Source organism: Misgurnus anguillicaudatus, chromosome 10 (assembly GCF_027580225.2).
Source record: "Misgurnus anguillicaudatus chromosome 10, ASM2758022v2, whole genome shotgun sequence".
Classification (NCBI taxonomy): domain Eukaryota; kingdom Metazoa; phylum Chordata; class Actinopteri; order Cypriniformes; family Cobitidae; genus Misgurnus; species Misgurnus anguillicaudatus.
This window is the reverse complement of record NC_073346.2, coordinates 40,884,485-40,905,647: the sequence shown is the minus strand read 5'-3', so window position 1 is coordinate 40,905,647 and position 21,163 is coordinate 40,884,485. Positions and strand designations below refer to the sequence as shown.

The 21,163-nt window shown below is 40.0% G+C and overlaps 1 protein-coding gene across 3 annotated transcripts in view; it reads right to left on the bottom strand.

Annotated features, from left to right (window-relative positions):
* Positions 1–21,163, bottom strand: part of cdk14 (cyclin dependent kinase 14) — a 141,001-nt gene that overhangs the window by 100,156 nt on the left and 19,682 nt on the right. The window contains exon 1 of one of the 3 annotated variants that reach the window (XM_055211575.2): positions 1,397–1,657. The exons of 1 other annotated variant lie outside the window; for it this stretch is intronic. The gene's annotated coding sequence lies outside the window, so the exon portion shown is untranslated. Of the gene's footprint in view, positions 1–1,357; positions 1,658–21,163 lie in introns of those variants that run through there. One more of the 3 variants, XM_055211574.2, reaches the window with a different exon arrangement.

Genomic DNA, 21,163 nt, shown 5'->3' with positions numbered 1-21,163 from the left:
TGTTAGTGTCCGAATTTACTCACTCCTTTTCAGGCACTAATTTAAGTGGACTATATTAGCAAATTAATGTAGGGAATAGTGAATAAGTGTGTAGGGGGATTACAAAGCCTAGAGAGGAACCAGCATCAAATACAACATATGCATGTATCATTTGATTTGTTATAGCTATTATCTAAGCACTAAACTTCTAAAATGCATGCTTGTATGTGGATTCACAGACCACACATCTTTAAGGTCTTTAAACCTTGAGTTGAATGTTTACGCTTTAACTTACAAATGCATTAGGTTTTAGAGACAATAAGAGCCAAAAATGATGTACAGTATACTTGTTAAAAAATGGTTCCTATCAGTCTGTGGGGCAAAAACAAAAAAGTAAACCTTTGTACCCAAAGAGTGCATTTCAGTAGCTCAGAGGTACATACTGGTACCAAATGTATACATATATGTATCTAAAAGTTATATATTAAGACCTTTTTAAAGGGTATTGCCCCAGTGACAGATTAGGATCATTTTTAGACGCAATATGTATAATAAATTCGGTATTTTTTGCTGGCATGTACTCTACATGATCACCAAAGCCACAGCTTGATTAGTCCAAAGACATCACCTGACACAAAACACACACGATTACTGTCCAACAGTCTGAAAATGTTATGTTGTGAATATTAGCAGTATACAGATTTGTCTCTATTTGCATTATTTGATGATGGCCACATCATCACCGGTGTAATCTCCCTCAATACAGTCTGTTAGTGACACATATCAGTGCACATCTTATCCACACGCGCACTAATCTTTACCACCGTTCCTGATAACGTCACAGAGCTCTGGATGAGTTTAGGGGATTGTCCGTCACCTCGAGATGCTGTGAGGCATTAACACAGATGGGAGAGCGGCCTGCTTTTTCCTCTATCAAGCCCCCGGGACAGAAACTCATCACATCACAGCTCAAAACACAACACGACAAATGGCTGTTCAGAAAAATGTTAAATACACACAACACGTCGCATGTCACAGATGCACAAAGCATGTCTTTTTGTTTGTATCAGTGCCCACCCCCTCCTACATGGGCCGCCTCAAGTACCACCACCATTCTCAGGTGGGCCGGACGGTTCCGGACATGACGGCGAGTCACAGACAACGTACAAGCTGCATCGTGCCGCCCGCATGTTTCCGTGTGTGCATTTCCTGCGACGTAAACCTGCTTGTCCCCTATAAACCCACTGCAGCATCTGGGGAGCATTTCTGCTTATCCACGGAGCATGCAATGCACTGCCGGGAGGAGTGGGATGGAGGCAGAGACGGGGGGAAGCAGATGGGGGAATGAGAGTCAACGCTCGCCGCGCTGTCCTCTTACCTTATTGCAGTCACTGTCTGCAGGCCAGGAAGAGCTCACCTGTGCGCCTCTCTCGAGCAGATGATACGCATGCAGGCCAATCGCTGACAGCCCAACGCATTTAAAACATCTCTCGCTGCCTTGGAAGTCTGGAAGCCTGGCGAGCGTACTAAAACAAAAGCGATGTACAAAGCTGGGGGAGAATCTTTCAGAGTGTTGCCTTCAGCCTCCCTATGACGCAGTTTATGCACAACATGCGTCTTTTATATTATCTGTGGCATTAGATTTGAGACGTGTTATGCAGCGTGCACCCCAGAGATGCCCGTTTCTGTGAGAAAAGAGACGGTATGTTAGTGGCGTCCCCTGCAAGTAGAGATGGTCTAATCCGGAGGAGTTTAAGGAAGCAGGAGACGGTAACGCTTGCAGCAGCAGCCGTGCAGCCCATGCGTGTTGGAGAGTGCTCTTTCTCTCTCTCTCTCTCTCTCTCAGCTATTGATTCAATCCAGCCCTGCACAGCTTCAGTGAAATATGAAACGCCGGCCTGCCAAGCACTCATTAATCGTATCCTGAGAGAGTAACATTAACAGAGGGATGATCTCAGAGTACTGCACACTACACATGTTCACCATCAGATACATTATATACATGTGCATTCGCTGTCAGAAAAAAATGGTCAAAAAATGGTCCTAATATGTCACTGGGGCAATACCATTTAAAGCGGTCCTGCTATGAAACATTTAGGTACAGATATGTACAGTTTCTTACAAAAGTAAGTACACCCCTCACATTTCAGCAATTATTTTGTTTATCTTCTCAAGGGACAGTACTATAAAAAATTCAATTTGGATATATTTTAGAGTAGTTAATGTGAGGCTTGTTTAGTAGTACAGATTTACTGTCCTTTGAAAATAACTTAACAAATTATTGTCAAAATAGCTGGCAACAAAAGTTAGTAGACCCTGAGTGATAATAGATGTATATTGTTAATCATGCAAAACCACATTTCCTTTCATCATGTTCATATTTTTGTCTGGTTGACCTGAAAGGTGTACTTTTGGAATGGGCACCACCCCAGTGATAGCTAAAAGGCTTGATATACTTTATTTTGTGTCCACGTCTGTCTCACGCGCATGTGTTAATGTATACTTAACCGCGTCTTTTCTCTGTGGAGATGTATATCCATGTGAAACCGGCTTCTGAAATGAAATAATGCAGAGCGGGATTTGAATTTGTCCATTGAGATCTGATTGGATCGTTTATAGTTGGGTTGTGTTTCTAATTGCTAATCGCAGCAATCTTCTCCCGGACTCCACCCACCTGCCAAAGGCTACCATATGACCGGAAGTGAAGAGAGATCTTTTTGAAGAGGGGAGGAGATTTGCGTTTTTGATTTAAGATTATGATGGCACATTTATTGTAAAAAAAAAATTAAGCTTACAGATAAGTGATTTGAAAAAAAACCCCACAATATTCCAAAACAAATGAAAGTTTTTAATTTTATTTTCATGGCGAATTAATTCTTAAAATAAATTTTAAACAAATGAAAAACAAGTTAGTACTGTTTGTAGGATCATTAAAATTTAACATCACCGTGTGAATCTTAATCCTATAGCCATTATTATTATTATTTTTTTAATGCAAAAATACAGTTTTTCTAGAATAAATCATTCACAAATACACTAAATACCAGCCTGATCTCATGGTAATTTGTATGTATTTACGAGTTGGCTAATTGTATGCATTTGTACAAAGTGAATCATACAAAACGTATGATTATTATATAAAAAAATAAGGAAATCCTAACCCCAACGTCACAGGGCAAAAGCATACAAAAGTGTACAAATGTGGTAATATATATTTGGGGAAAATAAGTATTTGACACATCAGCATTTTTATCAGTAAGGGGATTTCTAAGTGGGTTATTGACAAAAAATATTTCCACCATATCTAGCCATGAAGCCAAATATTGAATTCATACAAAGAAATCAGAACATTTAAGTATACAAGTTGAGTCATAATAAATACAGTGAAATGACACAGGGCATAAGTATTAAACACATGAAGAGAACAAGGTGCAAAATGGCATAGAAAGCCAGGAGATCATCTGAAATCTGTCAGTATTGAGAAAGAAACCCTGCCCCCTATCAGTACTAATTGATATCAGCTGCTAATTGATGGCCTATAAAGGCTTCTCATTACCCAGGAGGCATACAGGAAATACTTCATGATGGGTAAAAGCAAAGAACTTTCTTAAGATCTTCGTAATCTTATTGTTGAATGGGGGAATGGTTATAGGCACATTTTCAGAATGCTGAATGTTCCTGTGAGCACTGTGGGGGCCATTATCCGGAAATGGAAAGAGCATCACTTCACCATAAACCGGCCACAATCAGGGGCTCCACATAAGATCCCTGTCCGAGGAGTCCAAAGAATAATTAGGAGAGCCAAGAACCACTCGAGCAGAACTTCAGGAAGACCTTGCATCAGCAGGCACTGTTGTTTCAAAGAAAACTATAAGCAATGCACTGAAGGACCATGGCATCCATCCACGCAAGACTCCATTACTGAACAAAAAGCATGTTGAGGCTCAGTTAAAGTTTGGGAAAGAGCATTTGGAGAAGCCTGTGGATTATTTGGAGACTATAGTATGGTCAGATGAAAACGAAATTGAACTTTTTGGCAGTCATTCTACACACCATGTTTGGAGAAGAAATGGCACTGCCCACCAGCCCAAGAACACCATACCAACAGTTAAGTTTGGGGGTGGAAGCATCATGGGCTGCTTTTCAGCAAGGGGTACTGGCAGACTTCATATTATTGAAGGCAGGATCAATGGAGAAATGTAATGTACCGGGACATTCTGGATAAAAATCTGCTTCCATCTACCAGAAAGCTGAAAATGACAACATTCAAGATTTAAAGACCATTTGTGTAGAAGAATGGGCCAGAATCACTCCTGAGCAATGCAGACGACCTGTCTCTCCATACAAGACGCGTCTAGAAGCTGTAATCACCAACAAAGGCTTTTCTACAAAGTATTAAATAAAGTGTGTTCAATACTTATTCCCTGTGTCATTTCATTTGATTTATTATGACTCAACTTGTATACTTAAATGTTCTGATTTCTTTGTATTAATTCCCTATTTGGCTTAATGGCTACATCTGGTGGAAATTTTGTGTCAATAGCCCACTTAGAAATCCCCTTAATGATAAAAATACTGATGTGTCAAATACTTATTTTCCCTGCTGTAAAGACATTTTACAAGAATTTTTAAGATGTCAAATAAATCTTTGGTTTCCCCAGAGTACATATGTGAAGTTTTAGCTCAAAATACCCCACAGATAATTTATTATAACATGTTAAAAGTCGTTTTTGGTCGTGTCCTTTAAATGCAAATGAGCTGATCTCTGAACTAAATGGCAGTGTCATGGTTGGATAGTGCAGATTAAGAGGTGGTATTATTATAATAAGATCCCCTTCTGACATCACAAGGGGAGCAAAATTTCAAAAAAGAGCTATTTTCACATGTTTGCAGAGAATGGTTTACCAAAACCAAGTTACTGGATTGATTTTTATCACATTTTCTAGGTTGATAGAAGCACTGGGGACCCAATCATAGCACTTAAACATGGAAAAAGCCAGATTTTCATGATATGTCCCATTTAATACAAATTAGCCACCTTGTAAAATGCGTACGAATCACCATGAAATACACTGATGTACATTTTCAAACTTCACTTTTTTTACACACGTTTCCTAAAACTTGTTTACCTGCATAAACTCCACTGCGCTTATGTTTAGACCTTATAGAGATCAATACATCTCGCCTGTTTGTGTAAGGTCAGTGTTTCACCTATAATTCAATAAAAACTTGGGGCTTCCACTGAAACACTATTTGCCTTATCAGCATCACAGGACAGATGGAGAAAGACTCCCAGTGTTCACCCAAGGGCACAACAGAACCCGTGAAGAGCGCTATCTGCTCTTAAAAAAGATTGAATTGAGCGCTATCTCTCTTTACTTACGAGTAACCTTGAAAACACACGCATGTGTTGCCATAGCAATAGGAGACTGTTATTATCAGCCGGCATGTAGAAGATCCCTTTATTTGCACCCTTGAAAGAAAATAAGAAAATTTTGCTTCAGCTCCCCTTAATCTATATGAGAGATTTCAGATGGAAAACAATCAATGTTTCTTTTCCAATGATTACAAAAAACAATTCTGTCAATATTTACTCAACCCTCACCATGTGTGAAACACATAAAGATCTCCACACAGACCTTAGAAAAATTCAAGATCACAGTGAGCACATATGAATTATATACTATGACCTGTTATTAAAATAATTCATCTGAAGAAATCCCACAACATTAAATGAAACTGTTGCTTTAATAAAAAGGGACAATGGTGGTTTTGCGCAACAAACTTCTGCATTCTGCAAAACAGGTCACATGACTTCCAGGTCTTTTGCATGTGCTTCATTAAATATAGAGATGTTTAACTCAACATCTTTAAAGAAGCTAGAAAAGATGTGTATAACCGATTGCATACATTCAACTTTTATTCTTCATCTGACTGACGTTTGCTTACTAAACTAGAATAAATGAATGCCACAAATAAAGCCAGGTTAGCTAAATACCTTAAAGGTTTATAGATATTGCCATCAGTTTATAAGCAGAATCCATGAATGTGATGTTGGGCAAAAACCTGTCCTCATGCTGGTCCAGAGTCTGGTTTGTGCTGGTCTAGTACTATAAGTGTTTGCTCAAGCTCACATTATAATGACACATACAGCATCACTAGATGTCTGCCAACACTGCTGACATCTAAAGACAAATGTCTTTGTAATTACAAAATGGATTTGTAATGGATCTCTGCTGTGACACTGATGAAGTTTTTATCCAAACGTGGGCCACAGATTTGTCCGAAACCTCTAGCTGAGTTTATATCTGATGATGAGCACAATACACCTAAGAAGGGTCCAGTAAAGATGCTGTATTTTACTGGCAGATATAAACATAAAAAGTTTGCAGATATATAAAACTTCACTGGAGCGTTCTGTGCACATATAGATAATACAATAAAATAGATTTGAGCAGTAAAAATAAAATACAGAGACACTGAAGTATTTTCAGAAAGGAGCTTCATTATCAAAGCCGAGGCTGTATCAAACCCATCTCTGTGTTAATGTAAGAAGCACTGCTTTATTTGTGTCTTATTTTTATCCCATGAGGAGCCGAGACCGAACAGAGACACTTTTGAGACAAGAGAAAGGAAGCAAACCACCATCTGGCACTCTGACACACGCACGCGCGCACACACACACACACATTGCAGTTATTTATTGTATTATATTATTTTGTAAATACTATATTTTATAATAACTATATTGAGTATTTTTGATAACATATCTTTACAATATACACTGGTAACCCAAATATTATCTTAATATTATGTGTTTTGCATATATGCTAGGGCTGGGCGATTAATCGAAAAATAACCGAAACCGAAATTCAGAACCTCTAACCGACATTATTTTATCATGTCGGTTATTTCTGTTTTTAATCCTGTTAATACTTTCCCTATAAAAACAAACTGCTTCATGTGATGTTGCGTAACTCCGCCCCGTCCTGTCAGTGGCACAGCGAAACATGTAGGAGAACTCAAACACTGTTTAACTGAGCAGCAGGATCATCTAGTGCCCAAAAGAAGCACAGTACTTTTCTTAAGAAGTACTCGCGAATGTGCAGGCACCTGTGACAAAAATACGGAATGCGCGGTCGGGTTTTTACCGCACACGCGCTCAGTTTAATCTACCGATGGGTCTCTAAGCAGCCCGGGTAATGTCATCACATCTCACTCACTCAAAACCGCGAAAAGACGCGCCCGCGTGAGTTTAATTAGACACTTCAGAGATGACGGAGAGAGAGAACGGGAGGACTTCTAGTCTACATTAACACCAAAAGCATTACAGATGAGAATAAATGTCTTAGACATCAGTGCCCAGTTAAGAAAAAATGGATTGAATACAAGAAACGTGTAAAAGATACAGTCCAAGTATGTATTTTGCCCTACTCATCTCATTACAATAAGCTATCTGGATACAACTTATTATGTATGTATCTGATGTCTATAATTAGTCATGGGGGTTGTATAATTCTTTGGTTCATAACTTCCCATTCTGAAAGTTTCATCAATTGTACATAATGACATGCAACATCTGCATAGAGTTAAGTCTATTTAATATTTTTCAGTAATGCAGTTATTTTGGGAAAAATGTGAATAATTGCATTGCAGGCTGATTTAAGGTGTGCTCTAAACTTTCCAACCTTGTCAGTGAACTATGAGGCAAAAAAATAATCATTTATTAATCGTAACCGATGTCAAATGTTAGATTAACCGAGGTTTTGATTTTAGGTCAAATCGCCCAGCCCTAATATATGCTTAAAAAATCTTAGTCCATTTAACTTTTAAGCAAAGCGTATAAAATCCATTAGACTGAAACATTCAAGTGAACTTAAAATGATCAGTACATGTTGTAAGGAATACCCACAATCCCTTGTGCCTGAATATTTTGATCATTTGTGTTTTTTCACAGAACAGGAACTGATAAGACCTTAAACTACTTTAATATTTGTTAATAACATGTCATAGAGGTTTATCTCTTATAGTATTAATGTTGTTTTGTTGTAAATGATAATTTTGGGAAGTCACTGTTCAGGTGATTAGTGTTTACTTGCATGTTCAGCACAGTTAAATCTCTAAGTTAAATCAACGTAAAATTAGGTTTACTGAACTTGCTGAATTAAGTTAGGGGAGACAGTTAGGGGAGAGCGGGGCAAACGCTTTTTGGTTTTGGCTCAATCATTCAAAAAATATTTGAGTTTGATTAATTATATTTTTACACAAGCAACACACACACGCACATCTGTGCTACAAAAGAACATTTGAAGTTTGTTTCTATTACTTACCATTCTTGGACAATTACACCAAACGTGAAAGAAGTGAAAAAGTTACAACTTACCCCATAGGTGGGGTTATTGTTACAGGCAGAGGGTTAGTTGTAACACTTGCTAAAATTATGTTTGCAGGCAATTTTTAAATACTATTTTGTCTATATTCTTGAAGTGGATATTGTTTATATATCCGTCTATAATTGTCACGGTTAATCCGTGTCATGTCTTGTCTCTGTTCCGATTGTTATCACCTGGACATTCATTGATTAATTACCTGCCTCATCACACCTGTTTGTCATTTAGTCTCTGTGTATATATACCTCTGTCTTCTGTTTGCTCACTGCTGGATCATTGTCATTGCTACCCCGTCTGTTCCCTGTCTTGGATGTTCCTGTGTTCACCATCTTATCCCTTGTGTTTTATTATTAAATGTTATTTATTTTTGAACTTTGCGTTTGCGTCCTGTCTCTCCTTCCGTGTCGTGACAGAATGATCCAGCCAGCATTGGACACAGCAAGTTCACGGAGGGCGGCTCCCCCAGGAGTTTCGTCGAGGGGGAGTAGTGACATCGGCCCCGATGTCTCTTGGGGACCACCGTGAGCGATCGCTCGCTCCTGCGGGCCTGCGGGAGGAGGATCGGCCCAGGCGGTCCCCCAACGGTTGAGTCGTCGTCGACAGTCCCTCGGAGGACCACCGTCCCGCTCGTAGGGGGATCCGGAACGGACCACGCCCGATCATTTCCCCGGGGTGGCTACCGAGTGAGGGTCTCCATTTCCGCGAGGGGACGGGAGATGATTTCCGGGGGGCACCTCATCGTCGACGATTCCCATAAGGTGGGTAATTCGTCTGCCTCGGTTCTCGGAGCGATCGCTCCGGATCTCCTGGCGCTGTCCGGCCCACCGTCCTGTTGGTTTCATCCCGGCGGCTGCCGGCTTCGCCAGGGTCCCCAAGCCCTCCACCCCTTCCTTGGACTCTCGCTACCAGACTTTGTTTTTGTTGTGTTTTATGTGAGTGTCTGGTAGCCACTCGTAGAGGGGAGGGTAATGTCACGGTTAATCCGTGTCATGTCTTGTCTCTGTTCCCATTGTTATCACCTGGACATTCATTGATTAATTACCTGCCTCATCACACCTGTTTGTCATTTAGTCTCTGTGTATATATATACCTCTGTCTTCTGTTTGCTCACTGCTGGATCATTGTCATTGCTACCCCGTCTGTTCCCTGTCTTGGATGTTCCTGCGTTCACCATCTGATCCCTCGTGTTTTATTATTAAATGTTATTTATTTTTGAACTTTGCGTTTGCGTCCTGTTTCTCCTTCCATGTCGTGACAATAATAGACAGGTATCCACACTGTATTCATTCATCCAGCCCTTTTGCTAACAAGTTCAATTATAAATGGATACAAATGTCTAAATATTTGAGAAAAAGCTGCACAATTATGACAAAACATTCTTTATATATGTGACCCAGTCTGTAATAATCATACTACAGTTTCAAATCAAATTCTGAGATAATGAGCATCAAAGTCAGATTTTAGCCATTCATTTTCATCTTTTACATGACCTTATTCAATTAATTTTAAATAAATTTGACACACAATTTTTGATAAGACCGGCACATTTATTTTGTTGGGAGCCAGCAATCATTAGTGTGTAGCCCAGTGGTTCTCAAACTTTTTCAGCGTGCGGCCCCCTTTGTGAACGGTGCATTCATTTGCGGGCCCCCAAAGAAAATTTACGACAAATTTGTTCTAAAACTTAACATTTTAATTACACAAAATATATTAAATTATACAAAGTAGTGCTACTGGTTAATAGCCTTATTCGTTTAGGTTTAATTACACAGAATTCATGATAAATTAATGTATTTTAAAAATGTCATAAAACTGGGGCCCCCCTGGCACAATCTCGCGGCCCCCAGTTTGAGAACTACTGGTATAGCTTATTTAAAACAACATCAAGAATTACGCTAACGTTAGTGGTTTTTATATCTTAAGTGCGGAGGGGTTCGTTGTAACACAGAGTTACAATTAACCCCGCTGGGTCAAAATATTTTTCAAGTCCACCAAAAAAGTTGCTAAGAGCTGCAGACATATTTCAAAACGATGCTATGTATTAGTCAACAAGACACTGACATAGAAGACACTGACATAGTATTGGATTTGGTATCTTACTTAGAAACCGAAAAAACATGTGATGAAAAAATGTACCTTCATTCCATCAAAACACTCGCTCATCAATAACTCTCTGGAAAAACATTATACATTTCCAATAATTTGGGGGAGATCGTCTTTTGGCAGCGTGAAAAAAAAAATTGGAAAAACAAAATACTCAGTCTTGTGCAACAATGTAAACAGTCCGTGTTACAACTAACGCCGCATTAGTTTTTGCTCCGCGCTCCCCTACTAGAAATTTACTTAAATTTACTTAATTTTGTTAGGGCAACAACTTACCTCAAATTTTTTAAGTAAATCCAACCAAATTTACAGTTTAGTTTTTTAAACTGTCCTTGAATCTTGACTCATAAGTATTAAAACAGACATGCATTTTTTTTTCATGAATACAGTATTTAACTTTTACTTATTAGGCTCTAATGGCTGTTTGGTTGAGACTGAATGGATGTCCTGATAATAAATCAATTTAATTCCAGTCCCAGTTTCTCTTTAAGCCACGCGACACTGTCATTAAAATACATCCACATAAAAATGATGTAAAATAAAAAAGAGATTTGAATTAATTAAAGCAGCAGACATTACTTCACAGAGTTCAGCTCTTATCAAACCTGAAGCAGCAAATGAAGGTCTGATGATCCAGACACAAACTGTGACAAGGATTCAAACCTGTCTTATAGACGGCTTCATCGGACGCACGTGCGCTGACGTGATACACGTCTGGATCCGAACTTTACTTCCGGTTTCGTTTTTTTAATGGTCTGACTAGTAGCTTAACTGATCTCTTGAACAAATGCCTCGTCGAAAATAACAAAGGTTTTGGTTTCCTATGTAATCTATGTGTTGTTGTTTTTTTGCTTGTTATATAAATAAACTACATTTAAAGAACTTTGTTGTTATTTATTCTTAGCGGAGTTTACCGGAAGTTACACGACAGCCGCTTGTTTATGTTGTTACTGCTGAAACCGTTTATAAAGAAGTGCCGGCTGATTTCAGACGGTGTTAAATTTTTATTCTGCTCTCATCTAAACAATCTTGTTTCTACCAAATTCTAAACAATCTCTGTCAATCTGGTTTTGTAACACACAAAATCCACCAAAAGATGACTAACGGAGAGAACCACTGATTAAATATTAATACGGACCTAATACAGTATTGAATATATTATTCATTAAATCATTAGGTTAATTAAAAATGAGCTATTTTACATAATATCTGTTTTTAAATTATACAGATCTCATTTATCAAACGAAATGTCCACAACTAACTATTCAATCTCAAAAAGTGCTATAACATAAATCATGCACGCTCTTTTCTATTCTTCTCTCGTTAAGTCACAAATAAGATTGATGCTATAACAGGATTTAGTCCTCACTGTGAAGATATAAAGAGATCATCAGAAACATTGTGCATCTATGTATTAATAAAACCAGTTGTGATTGATGAAATGGATCTCTCAAAGGAAATCAACAGAACAAAAGTTTGTCAATAACATGGGCTTTTAAAGAAAAATGAATATTTATGCACAAAGGTTCAACATGCAAATGAGTAAAACCGGATTTGAATAAATATATTCAAGAATTCTAGCCAATTAGCATTTGTTGTGAATTCCCCCCTGAGACAACACTTGACAGAAGTGTACCGTGTGAAAACACACAGAGTTTAATTAAAGAGGTGAAATCACAGGTTAAATCAGTCCAGACCAAGTTAGACTTTTAGTTATTCTAAGTTTTGAATTTTATAAGTCTATAGATAACATAAAAAAGTAACTCTTATAAAAAAGTACATTAAAATGATCACACTATTCACAGTTTAACTTTACAGTTTCAAAACTGTAATGAAAAAATGGTGGGGTGAATTTTTTTGTAACTCATCCATTTAAATTATATTAAGCCTAAACGTTTTGCATAATTAAGGGTGTGGCCGCTTGAGTGACAGGTGAATTGCCACAGCTGTCACTCCCATCAAAGCTAAGTGGGCGTGGTTTAGCAACCAGCCATCTTAGGTTCACCCATGTTTTGCCTCTTTGACAACCAACGGGTGACGTCACGAACACTACGTCCATTTTTTTACAGTCTAGTTCGAACCCATGACTTTTTGCAATGCTAACACAATGCTCTACACAGGTGAAAACTGACCCCAGATCTTCAAAAATACAGGGAATCGATGTTGGTGTAGAGAGCTGGAAGGATCTGATGGATCAAACCACAAATCTTCAGATCAGATCTGTGAGTGCCAGGGCTTCACAAGCCATCAGGAGACACACAGAGTAAATCAATGTAAATAAATGAGCCTCAAGGTCAAGTAGGACCAATCAGATTTAATTACTTGAGCAGATTAAAGACACCTTGAGAAAAACTCTGAGCACGACACATGAACACTGAGTCCAACATTAACACTCAGCAAACACTAAATGCAAGAAAAAACGCCTTTGGCAAGTGAAGTGAGTTTCTCTCCATTTTGACGTTTAACTTAACCCAGCACAATCTAGAATGCAGCCTAAACTACAATATGATTTCAATCTTATTGTAAAAAGGATCATCTTTTGATTAGCTAAACAAATGTCATTATGAAAAGGTAATCAGCAGCCATGTTGCATATAAGAAATATTTATGATCAATACATTTACCAGCCATTGGCAAATGTGGCAAAAAGTGAATTGCAGAGCTTGGTTGTGTTTTTAGACATGTTGTGTGACCCACACAGGTCATACTGGTCTGGATGAACATATAGTAAATAACCACAATAGTTTTCAATCTTCATTTTTGTGTGATTTATTCTTTTACCACCATGTCAGATGAAGTGTAGAAGTGAGTTGGACTAAGAGATCAAGGGTGTGACTGTGCAGAAAATTAACTCACAGAGGAATGAATGAGGTCAACCCTCAGAGACCCCGCATGTGTCACACCACACCCAACACACTACAGCATGCTCACTACACACACACGCATGCAGACACACACCAGAGCACACACAGACACACACACACCAGAGCACACACAGACACACTACAGCTTGCACGCACACTACAGCATACTCACTACACACACACACGCACGAAGACACACACACACCGGAGCACACACAGACACACTACAGCAAGCATACACACTACAGCATACTCACTACACACACACACGCACGAAGACACACACACACCGGAGCACACACAGACACACTACAGCAAGCATACACACTACAGCATGCTCACTACACAGACACACACACACACACCAGAGCACACACAGACACACTACAGCATGCATGCACACTAAAACATGCTCACTATACAGAAACACTACAGCACGCACGCACACTACAGCACGCTCACTACACAGACACACACACACACACCAGAGCACACACACACACACACACTACAGCATGCATGCACACTACAGCATGCTCACTACACAGACACACACACACACACCGGAGCACACACAAACACACTACAGCACGCATGCACACTACAGCATGCTCACTACACAGACACACACAACAGCAAGCATGTACACTACAGCATGTTCACTACACAGACACACACACACCGAAGCACACACAGACACACTACAGCACGCACGCACACTACAGCATGCTCACTACACAGACACACACTATAGCAAGCATGTACACTACAGCATGCTCACTACACAGACACACACTATAGCAAGCATGCACACTACAGCATGCTCACTACACAGACACACAACAGCAAGCATGTACACTACAGCATGTTCACTACACAGACACACACACACGAAGCACACACAGACACACTACAGCACGCACGCACACTACAGCATACTCACTACACAGACACACACTATAGCAAGCATGCACACTACAGCATGCTCACTACACAGACACTGGAGCACACACAGACACACTACAGCACGCATGCTCACTACACACACACACACACACACCAGAGCACACACATGCACATACTACAGCATGCTCACTACACAGACACACACACCGGAGCACACACAAACACACTACAGCACGCATGCACCCTACAGCATGCTCACTACACAGACACACAGACACACACTACAGCAAGCATGCACACTACAGCATCCTCACTACACAGACACACTACACCACACACGCACACTACACAGACACACACACACACACACACACACACACACCAGAGCACACACATGCACGCTACAGCACACATACACACTACAGCGCACATGCACCTACACACAGTCAAGCAAGCTCACTGGTGGATCTGATCTAACTTTCACAACTTTAATTGGTGAGGTGTGTCATTATTTTTAGATTAATTTTATATTCACACATTTGGAAGACACTTAAAGCATCTTTATGGAATACATCTCTTATCAGTATCTTATCAGCAGTGTGCGTGCGTGCGCACGTGTGTGTGTGTGTGTGTGTGTGTGTGTAGTGAGCATTCTGTAGTGTGCATGTGTAATGTAGTGTGCATGTGTGCTGTAGTGTGTGTGTGTGTAGTGAGCATGCTATAGTGTGCATGTGTGATGTAGTGTGTCTTTGTAGTGAGCATGCTGCAGAGAAACTCTGCAAAATCGCGTTCATAAACATGGACAAATCGCCTCTGATAATGCATGCGATTTTGCCAGGCTTCTCAGTGAAACACGGCTCTGTGTAGTACATCTGAAAGCAGGTGATGCCGATTTATTAGTAATCATGAAACCGGCTTTACTGATGAGATACGCGTGAGAATCGCAGGCAATTTATCAAATGTTTAAAAGCTCCACTATTCATTCATGCTGTTGTTTTGTGTAAAGCGGTCAACCTAAACTGTGATAAAACTTGGAGCATTTCATCTTCACAGCAGATTTAGACCTGTAACCACTAACAGATCAAGACCTTCTTTATTGTGCATAAAAAAATCAGATAAATCGTGATTTTGCCCCGTCAACAAACACATACTGTGCACAGTGTTTGTCCACTGAATCTTTCAAGAAAAACCAACACTTATCAGCCCTTTATCACTCAAAAGCCCTCACAGACAAACGATCTTACCACTGCTGGTTGCAAAATGTTACATGATTGAAAGTTTTATCAGGAAGGCTGATAAGAGACCACACCGAGTCTTTAATTCTCATTCAAACAGAGTGACATCAATGCACCTACAACCAGTAAAGACTAGAAGAACGGAGAAACACAGATCCTGCTCTAGAGCCATTTATCATTTAGATAAACACAATAAAAGCTTTCTCTGCGGCCACCTCAGACAGCCTGCCGTACGGTCACGTGATCAGAGAGAGAAGTTGACTAGAAGAGGTCACGCTGGAGACCTCACAGTCTGTTTTGTTGTGCATTATGCATAAACGCACTTTCAGTCCGACACGTTTATTCCAAGCTTGACATTTCCAGATTGTTCCAGAGAGCAACGTGGCCAGAAATCCGTCCTCACATATCACACGCTAATGACCCAAATGGTGAATTTGATGTCTGTGATTTGGAGGGGGGTTGAGGGGAGATGGTCCTGCCGCATTCATCAGTCTCAGCTAATTACAGCACATTAATATAGACACCAGCTGCTGCTTCACATCTCATCAACAATAACAACAGCAGCCGACTGGCGACTGCAATCATCTCAGACTGGATCAGACAGAGTCATCGAGTACCTGACCCTCCAGCAGGTCCGGAAGGTCAACAACTATGAGAGATCAAGATCATCATGCTAACATCTACATAGCTGTGTGGGTGATGCTGAAAGAAATACATTTAAAGAGCAGTGACACTCCATGTTGATTTGAATCCCACAACAACTGGGAAACAGAATATACGTCATGCATCAACACTTCTGTTTATGTAGTGCTTAACAAAAAGCAGCTCCAAATGTAAGGTTTGTATCACAGCTGTCCTAAACAGTATTGACCCTTACAGCAAAAAAAACATCCATGAATACATTTCTCTGAACAAAAATATGTTTTAAATATATACTAAATACATTATGTGAAAGTAAAGCTTAATTAAACATATTTTTGAATTAACCAAACACATCAACTAACACCTTAAAGACGTCTTTAGAAATGACACCGAACCACAAGGAACGAATCACAGCTGTCAAAATGATGTATCTGATGTTCAATCCCTGATGCGTATCACCACATGCCAAATGACAGCAGCTCTGCAGGCGACTGTACTTCTACATTTACATTTTTAATACCTCAGCAATATTTGATCAATTACACATCCTTAAGGGGCTATTACGAGAAGTTAATTAACGCGTGGATTATACAATTCACATTTTTTAATGAAAAGAGATCTTAACCCATGATGGCACACAAGATTCTTACACAGGTCAGGGGAGCCAGCAGGGATTATTCAAGAAACAACAACAGCATGGTGGTCCTTATACATGCATGACAATGAATGCACATAGACATGGATGGATGAATGAATGAATGGGTGGGTGGTGGATGGATGCATGGATGGGTGGGTGCATGGATGAGTGGGTTGATGGTGGATGGGCGTGTGAATGAGTTGGTTGGTGGGTGGATGGATGAATGGGTGGATGGATGAATGGGTGGGTGGATGGATGAATGAGTTGGTTGGTGGGTGGATGGATGAATGGGTGGATGGATGGATGGATGGATGAATTAGTTGGTTGGTGGGTGGATGGATGAATGAATGGGTAGATGGATGAATGGGTGGATGGATGAATGAATGGGTAGATGGATGCATGGATGGGTGGGTGGGTGAATGAATGGGTGGATGGATGCATGAATGGGTGGGTGGATGGATGGATGGGTGGATGGATGAATGGGTGGGTGGATGGGCGGATGGATGGATTTGTGGGTGGATGGATGGATGCATGGAACAGGTTGGTTAGGTGGATGGATGCCTAAATCAATGCATGGATGGATGTATGGATGGGTGAATAGATGCATGGATGGGTGGGTGGGTGGAAGGATGGATGGATGGATGAATGGGTGGGTGGGTGGATGGATGAATGAGTTGGTTGGTGGGTGGGTGTGTGTATGAATTAGTTGGTTGGTGGGTGGATGGATGAATGAATGGGTGGATGGATGAATGGGTGGATTGATGAATGGGTGGGTGGGTGGGTGGGTGGGTGGATGGATGAATGGGTGGATGGATGAATGGGTGGGTGGGTGGATGGATGGATGGGTGGATAGATATATGGGTGGGTGGATGGGCAGATGGATGGATGTGTGGGTGGGTGGATGGATGGATGCATGGATGGATGGATGGAAGAGGTTGGTGGGTGGGTGGGTGGGCGGGCAGGTGGATGGATGCCTAAATCAATGCATGGATGGATGTATGGATGGGTGAATAGATGCATGGATGGGTGGGTGGATGGATGGGTTGATGGATGATGGGTGGAAGGATGGATGAATTAATGGGTGGGTGGATGGATAAATAAGTTGGTTGGTGGATTGGTGGATGGATGCATGGATGGGTGAATAGATGCATGGATGGATGGGTGGGTGGAAGGATGGATGCATGGATGGATGGGTGGATGGATGGATGAATAAGTTGGTTGTTTGGTGGGTGGATGGATGGGTGGGTGATTGGGTGGATGGATGAATAGGTGGGTGATTGGGTGGATGGATGAATAGGTGGGTGAGTGGATGGGCGGATGGATGAATAGGTGGGTGAGTGGATGGGCGGATGGATGAATGGGTGGGTGGATGGTTTATTTGGATGGATGGATGCGTGGGTGGATGGATGGATGGATGCATGGGTGTATGGATGCATGTGTGAATGGATGCATGGATGGGTGGGTCGGTGGATGGATGGCGCTCCACACACAGAGACAGCTGACAGTAGAGAAACATCTCTCCGCTAAATGATACATCAAATATTCAACAAACATTCAAGTAATGCTGCTTTCCCGGCAATATAAAATTAAGCATCACTATGACCATTGCAACAATTTTAATGCACTTTTTATTTGGCTATAGTTTCCTGAAGATGGGCATTAGAGCAGTTATACAAAAATGGAAATATACTTTTATTAGCTTTCTCCCTCAGCCCTACTGGGAATGTGGTGCCATCTAAAGTGGGAGTGAAATAAATGGAAAATATTCAAAAGGTTTCACAAACATGAAGCCACATTGAAAGACACAAATAACTCATAAAATCCCATAAAAGGATAAGACAGGAATGCTGCCGTTTTACTTTTTTTTGTGAATAAAGACTGATGGCTTTGGCAGTCAGAATAAGGACACTTGGCCCCTGAGAGAGAGAGAAAAAGCAGTCAAGGGTATCGGTCAATATCTTACTCCTGTCCTGGTAAAAAAAAGGGAAATGAAGTGACATGTGAGGTCAGATGAATTCTGGCACAGAACATCTTGAAGTCATTTTTAGATACACTGCAATATGAAGTGACCTGCGGCTGGGGGACACAAGCTGACAGAAACTCAACAAACTAGTACTACTGAAAATAATGACATATAACTTATAAGTGTCTGACTACAACATTACAAATGGTTTTGATTTAATAGTTTGTCAAAACTTTTCTCCAATGAAATGTACAATTAAATAAAAACCCATTAATGTCTGTGTATATTCATGACACAAAATGAATCCATGTTACGTACAGTACATTTCCTTCTAGGACCAAAAAGAAGAAGTAAGAAAAAATCAGATCTTGTAAACATCTTAAAAAACATCTGTCTCACACACCAAGTGAGAGCAAATAAGCCTCTTGCTTCATAGATATTTCTCCTGAGAAAACAAGCCTGACATTCTTAGAAAGAGTTTGAAAATGTGATTTGTCAAGATATTGAAGTCTTAAAGTAATATTACACTTTCATAAAACAAAAATCAACAATAAATTATATTTTACTTACCCCCATGTCATCCAATATGTTTATGTCTTTCTTAGTTCAGTCGAAACGAAATTACGTTTCAGGACTTTTCTCAATTTAAACGACTTTATTGGACCCCAATGGTTTACATTTTCAATGCAGTTTAAATTGCAGTTTCAAAGGGCTCTAAGGCATTAGGGTCTTATCTAGCGAAGTGATAGGTATTTTGGCAAGAAAAATAAAAAATATGCACTTTTAAACCAGAACTTCTCGTCTTGTAATAGCCATGTGAAGCGTAAGCGCAACCTTACAAAATGTGTAATGATATATGTGAAACTACCCTTCCGGTGTTTACAAGTGTGGAGAAAGCGTTCAGACGTTGTTATTAGGGCTGGGTATCGATTCAAATGTTCCCTATCAATTCAATTTCGGTTCATAAGCTATCGGCTCGATTTCGATTCTCGGTTCGATTCCGATTCTCGGACCGATTTTTATACTCTATTCTCGATTCAATTTAATGAATATAGATTTAATAAAAATACTTTATTTGTTAAAAAAACAGTGAACAGAAGTTTACAAGTGGATAATTAATAAAAAGAAATTAAGAGCCACAAACCTGTATATTTAATTTTTTTTATTTTAGATACACTTGGGTACATTAAAACAGAACCCATTTCTAATTTTCAAATGCATACAATTATGTTAAATACAATAAAATGTTGGTGCAAGATGAAAAATGTATGCTGAAAAAAAGTCAAAACAGTCACATTCCTTGATTAAACAGGATCAGGTTATTTCATAAAAAAAATCGAATCGATTTTTAATCGACCACGTTTAAAAAAACGATTAATCAAAAAATCTATCAGCCCTAGTTGTTATATATCGAATGATACTAATTAGGGCTGAAACGATTCATCGAGTTACTCGATTTACTCGATTTACTCGATTCAAAAAATTCCTCGAGGCAAAAATTCTGCCTCGAAGCCTCGTTAAATTCCTATGACGCGCACTACACGCGCCGAGATCTGATTCACACGGACCGTTGTTCAATGTTCAGGAAGCACATCATAGCGCGTGATACATTTTTAATTTAGTTGGCGCGATGGCGGAGCGAATATGTCCACAAACGCCAGAGAGAGACTGTCTAAAGTTTGCGATCATTACATTCAGCATCTGAACTGAAACCATCCACTGTTGTTTCACCAAGCGTCGATGAAACAAGGTAACTTAGCTTCCGCTGATTTTAATCCCATACTGTATTTGTAGCGATGTCGTTATGCGGTTTGACTAGATATGATGTTTAGCTTTGATGTTTTTAAGGAGTAAACGTATTCACGTTCAATTGCAGGACAGTATAGTTTAAAAAAGAACCCCTTGACACACACGCATGCACTACAGGTGTGTGTACCAAAAAACGGCACCACAGTGCAATCATATGGGCAACTTGTAATCTGACATATTTTGTTCAATAATAATAATCTCTGTCTTATTGGAGTTTAGCATAAGGAAGTTATTCTCTCTCACGCGAGTCAGACCGATCGCGAAATGCATCACATATGCTTAAACTTTTATGTAGCCACGCAACAATAATTTCAGCATGCATTCACTGTATACAGCGGGACGTGATGTTGTGATTTTTCGAACGGATTCTTAACCTAAAATGCACCGCAATGCAAGTGATGCAAACCAAATGCAGCGTTCTATTGAAAAGTAATGTATGTATTTCTGCAGTACCAAAATGCAATGAAGCAACTGAACGTCTGACTGGGGTGTCACTCTTCCTCACGCCCAGAACGCGTGCACACACACAAACACAAGTGCACGTGCGCGCATACACACAGGTTAGCTGTGTCTGAAACCGCTCCCTATCCACTATATAGTGCACTATATCGGGTGTCGGCCATTTTGTAGTGGTGT